The sequence below is a fragment of the Nannospalax galili genome, unplaced genomic scaffold (assembly GCF_000622305.1).
Source record: "Nannospalax galili isolate Female #2095 unplaced genomic scaffold, S.galili_v1.0 scaffold257, whole genome shotgun sequence".
Taxonomy (NCBI): domain Eukaryota; kingdom Metazoa; phylum Chordata; class Mammalia; order Rodentia; family Spalacidae; genus Nannospalax; species Nannospalax galili.
In genome coordinates this window covers 3,370,080-3,383,784 of record NW_008340854.1, presented here as the reverse complement: position 1 = coordinate 3,383,784, position 13,705 = coordinate 3,370,080, and the positions used below count along the sequence as shown (strand labels likewise).

The window sequence follows — 13,705 nt, the reverse complement described above, 5'->3', positions numbered from 1 at the left end:
AGTGGGGACATCCGGCCAGGTTGGACCCCGCCTCGGGCGAGGGCACCGGCTGGGACCCCGGACCTCATTCCGGGCCGCAGGAAGCCACCAGGTACAGAGGAGCCCCACAGCCCAGAGGGTGCAGTTCCCGGGATTTCCCGTCTGCGTACCCGGCCCTGGATGCCTTTTAAACACCCGCCTACGGACCAGGAAAAGGATGTCAGGACCCCACTGTTGGATATTGTGCGGTGGCTGCACAATAGCTCCGAAAACGAGAACCGGGACCCCCTTCCGAGGCGTGGGGCAAAGTGACAGGAACTAGAGGTAGACTAACTCCTTTCCGTGCTTGAAGCTAAAACAGCAGAGAGGCTTGCAGACATCCAAAAGGGACGTGCTCCAGGTGAGGCTCGAACTCACAACCTCGGCATCGCTCTGCATGTACTGCTGTATAAGTACCGCGCGCTAACCGATTGCGCCACTGGAGCTCCGTTGAGCCGGCCTCGCGAAGGCTCTATCAGGGTTCGCTCTCGGGCCTCTATGGAGCATGCGCATCCAATGGACGCGGTCGTGGCTCGGACCCACGCCTTCCGCAATTTCGGGCCGGACTCGCCACTGCGAGTCGCTATCGGGAGACCGAGCGAGCCGGGAATCCTGCGTGTGTCCCCCTAGGGACGAGGAGCGGGTTAGCGTGCGGGCCGGGGCGGCGTTGGGGAACCGGCCCTGCTCCCACCCGCATCCTCCGCCGGGCTTCGGCTCGAGCCGCCTCTCCCAGCGCCGGTAGCGGGCTGCGCAATCGCCGTGACGTCACCCGAGGGGCGGGCCGAGCGCGGACGTTCGGAGCCGGGGAAGCGCGGGCCCTGGGGGTCCCGGAGCTGCGACCCCATGGGGCGCCAGCCCCTGCAGTGGCGTCCAGGCCTTCGACCCCCTGCCTGCGGGCGGAGCTCGCGGAAGGCGGAGCGGCGAGCCACCCCTGCAGGCCCCGAGCGGAGGGCCCCCGCCTTGACCCCTGTTTAGCCAGGCCTCCCGCGGCCCTGGTTCCTCCCCCGGCTGAAGAGATTGCAGCCTCCTGGTTTTCTTTGGGAGCTACAAACTCTTTAAAACTCTTTCAACATTTTTAAAATCAAAAGATCTCATACAAAGATCAGAATCTCCGGGTGTTTGTTTTTGACACAGGCCCTCACTCTGTAGCCCTGGCTGATCTGGAACTCATTATGTAGACCAGGCTAGCCCAGAGCTCACAGAGATCCACCTGCCTCTGCCTCCTTGAGTACCGAGATTAAAGGCCTTTTGTAAAACCAGAAAATTGAAATACTTTACCCAGGACCCTTTGGGGCCCCCTTTCCTTCGTTGAAGACTTTTAAAAATTGTACTTTATGATATTTCATAAAGAAGGGAAATGAAATCGCCTAGATGGCTCAGCAGTTAAGAGCACAGGTTGCTCTTGCAGAGGACCTGGGTTCGGTTTCCAGCACCCACAAAGCAGCTAGCAATTATCGGTATCTCCAGTTCCTGGGGATCCGATGCCCTCTTTTGACCTCCGTGGGCATTGCACAACAGGGTGCACTTAAATACATGCAGGCAATATACTCATGCACATAAAAAATAAAAGTAATAAATATTTCTTGGAAAAAGAGCACATACTATTCTTGCAGGGTGACCAAGTTCAGGTCCCAGGACCCATATCACAGCTGCCTGTAAGTCTAGCTCTGGAGGATCACACAGATACATAAAAGAAATTTTTAAAATTATATTTTAAGTGAGTGTTTTACCTACATATATTTAAGTGCACAGGTTCATGCAGTGCCCTCAGAGGCCAGAAGAGGGTGTGAGGGGGTTGGATCCCCCAGAACTGGAGGTATAGACATACTAGCTGCCCTGTGGGTGCTGGGAACAGAACCCAGATCCTCTGCAAGAGCAGCCAGTGCCCTTAACCACTCAACCATCTCACTAGCACCCCAAATTGTTTTTAAACAAAATAGGAGGGAGGTGACTTGGGAGGAGGAAGACGACTAGTGGGATGAAGGAAGAGGATAGGAGAGGGTAAAGAGGTATGAATATGGACACAGTACCCAAGAAACTTTAATCTCTCATGAAACCCATCACTTTGTATGATGAATATACTTTACTACTGAAAAGGTGTAAAAATTAATAGAATCCAAGCTGACTCTATTATGTTCATTATTATAGTCCTTTGGATTCATTTTTTTCTCATTTCAAAAGAAATTAATTTTTTTGCTTCCTAGGCACTTTACATATTAATCTGCTAACTTCCCCAGGGTACCCTCCCCTCTCAGATAGCAACCATATCCACAGTCTCCCACCACCCCCTCTTCCAGTTGGGTCAGTCTGCCACTCATATCGTCTCCTAAGCTCCTGCCAACTTGTGTGGTGACCTTCTAGGAGAGCCAGAAGAGTGAACAACAGATTGATCAGGGCACTAGAAGGGGGTAACCAGCATGAGCAAGCCTTGGGGCAGAATTAAGGTCATTAGTGTGGTCATCTAGGTGGTGCCTTGACCATAGTAACAGGTTTTAGGGTGACAAATGTTAAACAGTAGCTTCATACCAAAATGTAGAAAGACTTGAAATTCAAGTGGATCTAGAGGTCACAGTGGTCAGATTGTCAATGTGGCTGCAACAGGTTCTTCAGAAGACTACAATGAAGGTGTTTTTAGAAAGCTGAATGATAACCAGATGTGGTAGTTCCCACCTGCAATTCCAGTACTCAGAAAGGTGAGGCAAGAGAATTGCTGTGAGTTTGAGGCCAGCCTGGGCTACCTAGTGAGTTGCAAACCAGCTTGAGCTACAATCTGAGACCAGGTTTCAAAAATGATATAAACTAACAAAATAGTGGATGCCATGTGGCTGTGTGAAGACTGGATTATCTATGTAGAGAAAGGCGCCAGATGAGGAGTCCCTACATGGTTTTGTGAACTGTGAGAGGCACAACCAGAGAAACTCAGAAAAGGATGGTCAGCACCTTACAGGATCCATCAGACACCAAGCAGGTCATAAGATGCTGCACATGTTGACATCGTGCCACCCTTTGAGCTCCTGGGAATATGGGTGGGCAAGTCCAGGGTCACTGAGGGCACCAGAGACTGGTCCTTTGAAAAAAGTTCCTCCCATGAGACTGCAGAGCTGGCTCAGCAGTTAAGAGCACTGGCTGCTCTTACAGAGAACCCGGGCTCGATTCCCAGCCACCCATATGATAGTTAACCATCTGTAACTCCAGTTCCAGGCAATCCAATGCTTTCTTCTGGCCTCTGTGGGCACTGCACACGTACAGTGTGCTTCCAAATGTGTGGACAAAACATACATGTAAAATATAACAACAAAAATAAAAAACTCTCAACATTAAAAAAAAAAAGTTAAAAAAAAATGGCCTGACTTAATGTTGGAACAGGCTGAGATGTTAAAGGCCAAATGTGTGGACAAAACATACATGTAAAATATAACAACAAAAATAAAAAACTCTCAACATTAAAAAAAAAAAGTTAAAAAAAATGGCCTGACTTAATGTTGGAACAGGCTGAGATGTTAAAGGCATGGTTTGCTGTAAGGTGGGGATTATTGTTGCCCCCTGAGTTGAAAGAGGCCCATTTCCCCGTAAACAAGAAAATTGTGGACTCACAGTGTTTTCTCAAATCCACTGGCATTTGGAGAATCTGCCCTCTTCTTCCTTAGCTGCAGCCAAAGCCTACCTGATGCATCAGGAGCAGCAGAGTCGCAATTAAGTCTGGCTTCCCTTTGCATCCCCAACCCCCATCATGTATCTGCTGTGCTATTGGCTCAGCACATAGTGACTGATCTCCACAGTGTGCAGGGGAAGGCTGCACCTCATAAATGGAAATTAAATAGCTTAGGCCCCCAGGAAACCAAGCCTCACAGGAAAGAAGCTATAAGGGCTAATGCTGAAATGGAGGTAGGAGAGAGGGCGCCAGAACTATAAGGAGAAACCCTCTCAAGACCCCCACAAACCACTTACACACACACCCGCCCTGGCCCCAGATTGCTTCCAAAGCAGGGAGCTAGGAGTCTTAGCCCTGGGTATCACTGGTTCATACAAGAGCTTAAGTCTCTTGCTACTTCTGGGCCTCAGGCTCCTCAGCTCTAAATTCAAAAATCTATTAGCTTTGACTAGAGAATCCTTTTCCCCACATAGCAATTACTAATACATTGAAGTTAATTTTGTTTTGTCTGTTTTGTGAGATATGGGCTCATTATGTAGCCCAGACTGGTCTCAAACTCCAGATCCTCTTTCCCCTGCCTTCTGAGTGCTGGTTCTGTAGGCCTGAGCCACTAACCCCATTAACTTGAAACCATTCCAGTCATTATATAAGATATGTAATAATGAAGTGATTTTTAAGTAAAATAAAACTAACTTTAGGTACCTGAATAGTTTAAAACAGTAATGCCTATAATATAAAAAATCTCAACCTTCCCTTTTTATCAAATAATACAAAATATTTAATTATGTAAGGGGAAAGTAGGCTTTGTTAACAAATAACTTTTAAAATAACATGTTGTCTTTGGCACAGGGACAAATGTGCTGTATATTAAAATGTATGAAATTTAATGACTCATTATTGCATCAGAAGTAGACAAAAACTGCTTTCCTACCCGAATGTTTGGAATTTATGCCTTTTGCACTTAAAAAAAAATGGTTTATTTTTATTGCTTCCACGTTTTTGTGTCTAAATGATGAAATGAAATAGGGTTCCAGTTGCTGTGTGCAAGTGCCATTCTGAAAATAACAAGGGGCTATGACTGTCTTCCTAATAATGAAAGGCCCAATTGGATGTAATGGCCACTGTATTTTCTCTTTATGCCTTTGGTTTCTGATCTACAAGAGGCACTATGATGAGCCACACAAACATTTTGATTAGCTGAATGCAATTTGTGAGTCTGGTGAATGAAGATCATTTTGATTCATATTTCTGGAATTACCATTTTATGGTCCCCATTTGCTTTATTTCATCAAACTGTTTATAATTTTTATTTTTAGCCAGCATTTCGTTATAGTTAAGTATTAAACATTAATATTGCTGTAGAGAAACCGAAAGCTATGAGGAATCCTGAGCAGCCATCATGGACGGACAGCTGGTGTCCAGGGGTTGCCATGGATACTGGTCAGATGAATCCAGGGGCTTCTAAAATAATTCCATTTTAATTGGAAAGTTTTAATAATTATTGTAGAATTTTTGCATTGCTTTATTTTGTTTTGTTTGTTAATTAGTTTATGACTACAAGGTCTCATGTAGCCCAGGCTGGCCTCAAACTCGCTATGTAGCAGAGGCTAGTCCTAAACTCCTGATCCTCCTCCCAAATGCTGGGATTATGAGTATGAACCACAGCACCTGGCTCATTATTTAAACATTGTTTTTCTTAAAAGAATTTGCTAAAATACCATTGCCACCCGTAACAGGGTGAATCATCTTTCAGTTCTTCCAGAATGCACCCTGTGTTGGCAGCACCTGAGTCCTTTCTTGTCCAGATAGTCCCTGAGCCTCCCCTGGCGCCATGTGGGTAAATAAATGACCCTTGAGCTCTCTAAAAGGAGACAGATGGAGCGTCTAAGCCCCAAGTGCTAAGGAAGAGTCACTCAGGGGTGAGCAGATTATGGAGTAGGGAAGATGTGAATTGAGGGAGCAGTGAGCCCTTCACTCTGTGTTGAAGCCAAAATGAAGAAATGGTGAAACCTTGTTGGATGACAAAAAAAAAATTAAGATTGGTAACAGTCGGTGTTGATGAGAGTGTGGGAAAACGGACACCTCTGGGTTTGTTTTTTTATGCTGTTGGGGTTTTTATTTTTTATTTTACTTTGTCTTTTTGACACAGGGTCTCCCTGTAGCCCCAGCTGGCCTAGAACTCACTATGTAGACCAGGCTGGCCTTGAACTCACAGAGATTCGCCTGTGTCTGCCTCCAAGTGCTGGGATTAAAGGTGTGCGCCACCACACCCAGCTTTATTTTATTTTTTTATGAGAGGGTCTCCCTGTGGCCTCTGCTGGCCGGGGGGGGGGGGGGGGGGGGGGGCGTGTTCTCCTAAAAGAGCTCAGTTCTGTCCTGCAGCCCGGTCAGGGGAAACCCGCCACAGGTAAGGTCAGGGAAAGGTGAGCGCCCTGTCGCCAGTTCCGCCAGCCCCCTCCTTCCTGAGGGCAGTCAGACTCGACAAGGAGTCAGGTCAAACAGGAACTCATTTATTGCAGGCATTACAGAGCTTATAAAGGTATCTGGCAATCCCCCTCCCCCCTGAGGGTGTCCAATCAGTTTAAAGGTCAATCGAGCAGGAAGGCAGTATTTCATGGATCTTAAGGGTGATCATGTGCTGATTATGCACTCCTCAGCAGTGGGGAAGTATCCCTCAGCCAGTCTGAAGACTTTCAAAACAAGCTGGCTGTCCCTCTCCCACTTCCTCTCAGCATCATCTTTGTTGATTTGTCCTGGCCACTTATGAGAGCCCTACATCTCCCCCTTTTTGTTTTATGCCCAGGCTTAGCTGGGCCTATGTAGGCTATTTTCTCACGGGTCACCCTTGTTGTCCTGTAATGACGGCTCCCAGAGGGTCAGCGGCTAGCTCTCCCCTCAATCCAGGCACCCTAGTCTGTCTTAGGTTGTCCTCCCCACGATCAAGCCTTGACCATCATTGGGTAGCGCACCTGGCCTTGTGCACACCCTGTCTTAGGTGTACCTGTTGTAGGAGGATCTTACCCATCATTGACATAGGGTGCTCGCTTTGGAACAAGGGACCCTGTCCAGGTCAGGCCAGCACCTGGGAAGGCATACCAAGCCTATTGGAGCTCAGAGAGCCATGTATGGACTACCCTAGGAGGGGGCAGGGACTCAGGAGACTGTAAGGCCAAGAGAACTTGAGCAGTGATCTTATTTGAAGACTTTTGGTGTCGAAGGAGCCATAATAAGCACCTAAGGATAAAAAGCACTGAAAGGAACATTAGTACAATCCATCAACCGTGAGCATGATACCCAGCACCATGAAGCCCAGCAACAAGGTCCACCCAGGGCTTTTCATCACCTGTGAAAGGAAAACAAGAGCCTTGTCTCATGGACACTTTCATCCATGGAGGCTTATATTAATCATCCCTAGCAGTCATATCAGGCTGATCAGGATTCATTACCTCCTGACTATGGAATTTAATATTTCGGGCAGGTATCCATATCGGAACAGGGTCGCCTATGGGGAAGATGCATGCAAAGCCTTGGCCCTGAGTTAGTAGTGGATCTGGGCCCTGTCAATCTCCTGTCATAGGGTCTTTCCATCGTACCCAGACCTCGGGCTTTTGTTCCTGTCTTCCCCAATGCTTTTGAAATTTGGACTTGATCTGATTTTTTTGAGTCAAGGATATTGATAGTGAACAAGGCCTGGAGCAATTGCAGGTGAGGACTACCTCTCCCTTTTTGTTTTTGTAATTGAAGCTTTATGTTTCGATGGTTTCACTCTACAATGGCCTGGCCTTGGGGATTGTAAGGGATGCCTGTAGTATGTTGGATTTTTCAAAGTTTAAAGAAGTCTTGTAAGCTTTTACTTGTGAAACATGGGCCATTGTCTGTTTTGATGTTTTGGGGTAGGCCCAAGGTCACGAAACACTGGAGAAAATGACTCTGAGCATGTTTTGACTTTTCCCCAGTGTGAGCCGTGGCCCAACAGGCATGGGAGTAGGTATCAATGGACACAAATATGTGCTTCCAAAGGGTGGGAAATGAGTGACATCAGTCTGCGATAAAGAGTTAGGTTTAAGGCCCCTAGGGTTTACCCCTGGTGGTTGAAGCAGGGGCACCTGAAGAAATGGCTGGCATGATTTACAGGTGTGGACAATTCTCTTGATAGGAACTTGGGGAACTTGGGGAAATCTCTTATGAAGTCCCCTCCAATTGATATGAGTGAGAATGTGGAGGTCCTGAGCTTGTTCTAAAGAAGATGTCATGAACTGTACGGAAGCTAATTTATCTGCCTCAGCATTACCATGTGAAAGAAATCCAGGCAAGCCCTGATGACCCCGTAGATGTTGGATAAAGATGTTTTTTTTTTTCTGCGATGCAACAGTGTACGGGCCTGAATCATCAAGGGAGTAATGGGATTTGTGTCCATTCTGATGTGGGCCCCCAAAAGGCCGGGGAGAAGATTCTTTACATATAGGCTGTCGGTGAATAAGTTCATGGGCTCATTTACCTTAGATAGAGCTAGGACAACAGCCATTAGTTCCTTAAATTGGGCTGATCCTTTACATGGCTGTAGGTAAGACCATGGGGGCCTCATCTGCCCCTGAGTAAACAATCATTGCCGCTCTGTGTTGACCCCATCGGTAAACACCATGCACGCCTCAGGCAGAAGCTGCAGAAAAAAAAGCCGGGAGGCCTTCCAGGGGAGGGAGCGGAAGGAAGTTACCCATCGGTAAGGTCCATAATGACAGTCCAGAGCTCCCAGAAATCCCTCTAGACTTATGGCAAATCAATAGTTGTTTTTGCATAGCCATTTAAAGTCTTAGAGGCAGTAGGGAACAACAATCTTATGGGAGTCCAGGCCATAGTGTCTTAGGGCCAGCTCACACCCCTTCTCCAGGAGGTCTGCCAATTGGTCCATGGGGGTATATACCCGCGGCGTGCCTCCCAGGGAAGCATAAACCCATTGGAGGGGCTTTCCCTCCTATGTGAAGACTGATGTCATTAGGGACTCCCCAGGTAACACCCAGAACTCCAAGTCCTGGGAGGGGTTATACTGGGTCAATTTGGCTCGATCTATAGCCTTTTGGACCTCCCGGAAAGTCTTAAGATGTTGGGGACCAAGAGAGATTAAGTCTGAGAGCTTTTTCCCTGCCAGCAGCTGGAACAAGGGTTGTAGGGTCTCAGTGGATACAGGGAGCCATGATCAAAGCCAATTAATCTCTCCTAACAATAGCTGTAATCCTGTCGGGGTTAGCATCGGGGGGACATCAAGCTGGGGTTTTAGTGGAGACTCCTTCCAATGAAAGTTCAGCCCCCAATATCCTAAGGGACAGAATGACCTGTACTTTATCTGCAGAGATATGGAGGCCCCCTTTCTCTAGACATTTTTGAGTGAGTTGGAACAGGTTTCCTAGCTGGGGGGCCGTGGGGGATCCCAAGATTATGTCATCCATATGTCATACCAGGGCTTGAGGATGTTGACTCACAGGCTCTAAGAGGGATCTTACATGCTCTTGGCAATAGGCTGGAGTATTAGCCATGCCTTGTGGTAGCACGGTCCATTCAAATCTCTCATCAGAAGAACTAAACTTGAGTGAGGGGACAGAGAAGGCAAACTTTTCACAGTCTCCAGGGTGTAGGGGAATGGAGAAGAAACAATCCTTAATGTCTATAGTCACCAGCAACAGATGGGAAGGAATGGCAGGGATCCAAGGCAACTCCCGAAGTGGGGTACCCACCAGGACCATCCTCTCATTGACTTTTCGGAGGTCTTGGAGCATCCTCCATTTACTGGAGGATTTGCAGATAACAAATATCGGGGTGTTCCACGGGCTGGTAGAGGGCCGGATATGTCCAAGCTGTAGCTGTTCCTGTACAAGTAGCCTTAAGGCCTGTAGCTTAGTCTTAGTTAAGCTGGCCACTGTTCCACCCAGACAGGCAACCCAGGTTTCCATTGGATAGCTGGTACCGTGGGGACAGTGGCCTCTAGGATTGAGGGTGAACCCGGGGAATCTTTGGAGGCTCTCCTCTGTAATTGTGAAGACGGGACAGTTCCTCACCCAACCGGTTGGCCTCCTTGCTGTCAAGAATGTCTTCATAAAAAGCCCTGTTGTCAGTAGTAATATATGCCTGGGCTTCCCCCAGAATGTCCTGCCCCAAAAGGTTGGCAGATAACCCCGTCGCCACCAGAGGGCGAAACTCGCCCTTAGCCCTGTCAGCATCCTGCCAACATAGCCATTCTTTTACTTCCTCTGACCAGGTGTTTTCCCCCACGCCCATGATCTGAGGTCCCTTGGAGGAGGGCCCAGCGGGAGGGAACTTTCTGCTTTCTGAGGATAGTCTCATCTGCCTGTGTCTATCAAGCATCGGAACCTTTTCCCATCTGTAAGTATGTCCATCTTTGGTCTCAATCCAGGGATTATAGGGACAGTCCAATTAGCTGCAGGGTGCAGACCAGGATAGGAAGTAAAGGCAAAGAGCCTACCCCTTTCCTGTGGGGGGCCATGCACTACTCCTCCTTGGGATGTCGGGGCTAGAGGCTGCCCCTTACCTAGTTTAAAGGTTTCCCTTCTAAATTAAATTTAGATCTGCACTCTCTCTGCCAATGGTACCCCTAATGGCACCATGGGCATGGGGTGGAGGGGGCCTTACCAGAGCCCCCTCCACCAGGTCTGGGCCGGTTATCCCTCTCCAGGCAATTTTTCTTTATGTGGCCTGGTCGGCTGCACCCAAAGCATGTTCTCTCAGCTTCCCTTTTCTCACCATGCCCCGCCCCCCAATTCCTGTCCCCCAGCTAGGGCGGAAAATGCCTGAGACAGGGCCAAAGTTTGGCTTCTGTCTGTGCTGTAATGCCGTTGTCATAGCCTTGGTCTGGTGTGTCTGTGTCCCCACATCCTTAGCTGCTATTATCCATTGTCCCATGGACCTCTCCTTGAGGCTGGTGCAAACCAGTTTGTGATCCGAGTTCATGCCATCCCAAACAAGGAGCTTAGTAAATTGTTCTCTGAGCAGACCGGGTGGGAGGGGGGGGAAGCTTGTGGGGGGGGGGTGGTCCACCCAGTCAATGAACTCATGAAGGGGCTCAGTTGGATTTTGAGTAATTCCAGCAAAGGGCGCCTCAGTAGGACCCTTGTCTAACTTGCGCCATGTGGGAGTCCCAGGGCTCTAACCTGATCAGTGTAAGGCATAGGAATAGTGGCTTACTGTGCCCCTGTAGAATATTGATTGGCCTAGCCATTCAACATCCCAAGAGTAATGGGGTCTGGTGGATTGGCCGCCAAATTTCTCTCTGCCTGGCTGCAGCACTCCTCCTTAAAGAGGGCACACCATTTGATAAAGATGGAGCTAGGAAGTACGGCCTTAGCGAGATCTAGCCAATCCTTGCTGGTGCAGAGCTGGTGGGCTAGTCCCTGAAAGAGCGTATCCACCCAGGGCGAATTAGGCCCATCCTCAGCCACAGCCTTTTTTAACTCCTTGAGGTCCTTAGCCTCCCAGGGGTACCAGGGGGCAGGACGGTTACCCCCCGGGTTCAAATTAACTGGAAATGCTCCCACTCTTTCCTTCTCAAATCTAACCTAGTCATTGTTGAAGGGGTCCTTCTGGGTCTCCCCTGCTTCCGGTGCCACGGGCACAGAGGGCTCGGCTCTAAAACATATCTTTTAGGAGCTATGGTGGGGTAGAAGCCTAAGGGAGGATCAATACCCATGCGAATCTCCCTCTGTCGTGAGAGCCGTTCCACCCCGTCCCAGGTGTCCCACGCAAACAAATTGCCAGTGGGCAGCCAGGGAGCTAAGTGGAGGGCAGTCTCCCATACCTTTAGAGCACTCTGATCTGTAAGCTCTAAGCCCCTACCCTTAAGCACAGGGTCCTCAGACTTGGAATTTGCGTTACCCGTCTTTTCGGATCTCACTCACCTCAGGGGAGCCCGATTGGCCCTGACCACTCAGCTACAATTGGGCCTGTGTGCCTGAGGTCTCAAGCCCCACATTGGGCGCCAGCTGCAAGGGTCTCCAGAGGCGCTCGGCTCTGTCCTGCAGACTGGTCAGGGGAAACCAGCCGCAGGTAAGGTCAGGGAAAGGTGAGTGCGCTGTCCGCCAGTTTTGGCAGCCCCCTCCTTCCCAAGGACAGTCAGACTCGACAAGGAGTCAGGTCAAACAGGAATTCATTTATTGCAGGCATTACAGAGCTTATAAAGGCATCTGGCAATCCCCCTCCCCCTGAGGGTGTCCAATCAGTTTAAAGGTCAATCGAGCAGGAAGGCAGTATTTCATGGATCTTAAGGGTGATCATGTGCTGATTATGCACTCCTCAGCAGTGCGGAAGTATCCCTCAGCCAGTCTGAAGACTTTCAAAACAAGCTGGCTGTCCCTCTCCCACTTCCTCTCAGCATCATCTTTGTTGATTTGTTCTGGCCACTTATGAGAGCCCTGCAGGAACTCACTGTGTAGTCCAGGCTGGCTTCCATCTCGCAGAGATCTGCCTACCTCTGCCTCCTGACTGCTGGGTTTAAAGACATGTGCCACCACGCCAGGCTGTTTGGTTTTATTCTTAAAACAGTTTATCAGATTCTATAAAAGTTTTAAATGAAGATTTGTTAGGATGCTGTCCCCTAGTCACAAATCTAATTGTCCAATCTAAGAAGTGCTATATTGTAAAATGTACTATTGTTTTATCTATCAGTAAGGGAAACATACTACCATGTTAGTACTATAACACCATACTTTTGTGTCACCTAGAATTTTGGTTTATACTTATTTAAATAGTTCTTTTAGCTAGCTCTACATTTTAAAATAACTTTTTGGACTGAAATAATCTGCTTTTTGCTTAGCTTTTCAACCGCTTATTTCTTCTATTCACAAATCAGCAGAAACAGCAGAAAAGCAGCTCTGAATGCTGGGATGTGGATGCTGAGAACTGAACCCAAGTCCTCTGCAGAGCAGCCTGTGCTCTTAACTGCTGAGCTCTCTCTCCAGCCTTGATTTATTTGTTTAATTTTTTTCTTCAGTTACAAATTTCCTAGCTCTTATCAGTGGGAATGTTTGATGGAAGCTTATACATTCGCAGCTAGTGTGGCCACATAATAGCCTCTAAAAAGGGCACAGTTCTGAGCATAAAAGGGGACATTCATGCTGCCCAACAAGCATGAATTGTGACTGTCCCAGACAATCTGAAACATACGGCTACCCTAATCATAGCTTCCTTTTGTATGACAATAAATGCATAAAGCATAACTCAGGAAAATTCCTGTTAAATGCTTTGAATGATGAGAATACAGGTGAGGACTGCAGCAGGCTAGAGCTTCTCCCCTCCACTCTGTGATCCTGGACCTGGATCCAGAAAACACTGGTTCTCCGCTGGTGCCGCTGTTTTGTTAATAAAAGTGCTAGAGGACCCTGCAGAGGCTCTTCTCCCTCATTCCAGTGCTTCTCTTCTGGCCTCCGCAGCACAGCTGCCAGTGGGTGGCTTCCCACTGAGATTTGGCCTGCAGACAGTTGCCCACGTGCCAGCAGCCCTGGCCTACAGTCCTTCATCCAACTTCGCTGCCATTCTCTGCCAGCCAGTGAGCCATTTCCAAGCCTTCACCTGTGAGCACCAGATCCCAGCAGAGGCAGGAGGGAGCGTTTGCTCCTACCTGTGACGTTGTTTCTGTCTTGCCAGTGTCAGTGTTTCATTTTAGCCTTTCCACTGGGTGTGTCATAGTTTCTTCTTGTAGATTTAATGATGCCGAGCATTTTTTGAGGTGCTTACTGGCTATTTGCATTTCTTTCCTTTCTTTCTTTCTTTCTTTCTTTCTTTCTTTCTTTCTTTCTTTCTTTTCTTCTTTTCTTTCTTTCTTTCTTTTTTTTTCAAGTGCTGGACAGGAGATGGAACCTAGAGCCTCATGCATGTGCATGAACTCCTGAGCCACACCCCTGGCACCATCCATACATCATAATGAAATGATTGTTCAAATGTGTTTGTGTTTTTTTTGTCTTTTCAGATGTATGAGAGTTTTTATCATTAATTATTATTAGTGTGTATGTGGATGCTGTGTGTGTATGTTTG

The 13,705-nt window shown here is 48.0% G+C and overlaps 1 non-coding gene across 1 annotated transcript; it reads right to left on the bottom strand.

The window, feature by feature from the left end:
* Positions 1 to 371: 371 nt before the first annotated feature.
* Positions 372 to 464, bottom strand: Trnai-uau. The gene is given in 2 exon segments: positions 372 to 407; positions 427 to 464. It is a non-coding gene; the product is annotated as a tRNA-Ile (tRNA).
* Between the last annotated feature and the right edge of the window lie 13,241 nt (positions 465 to 13,705).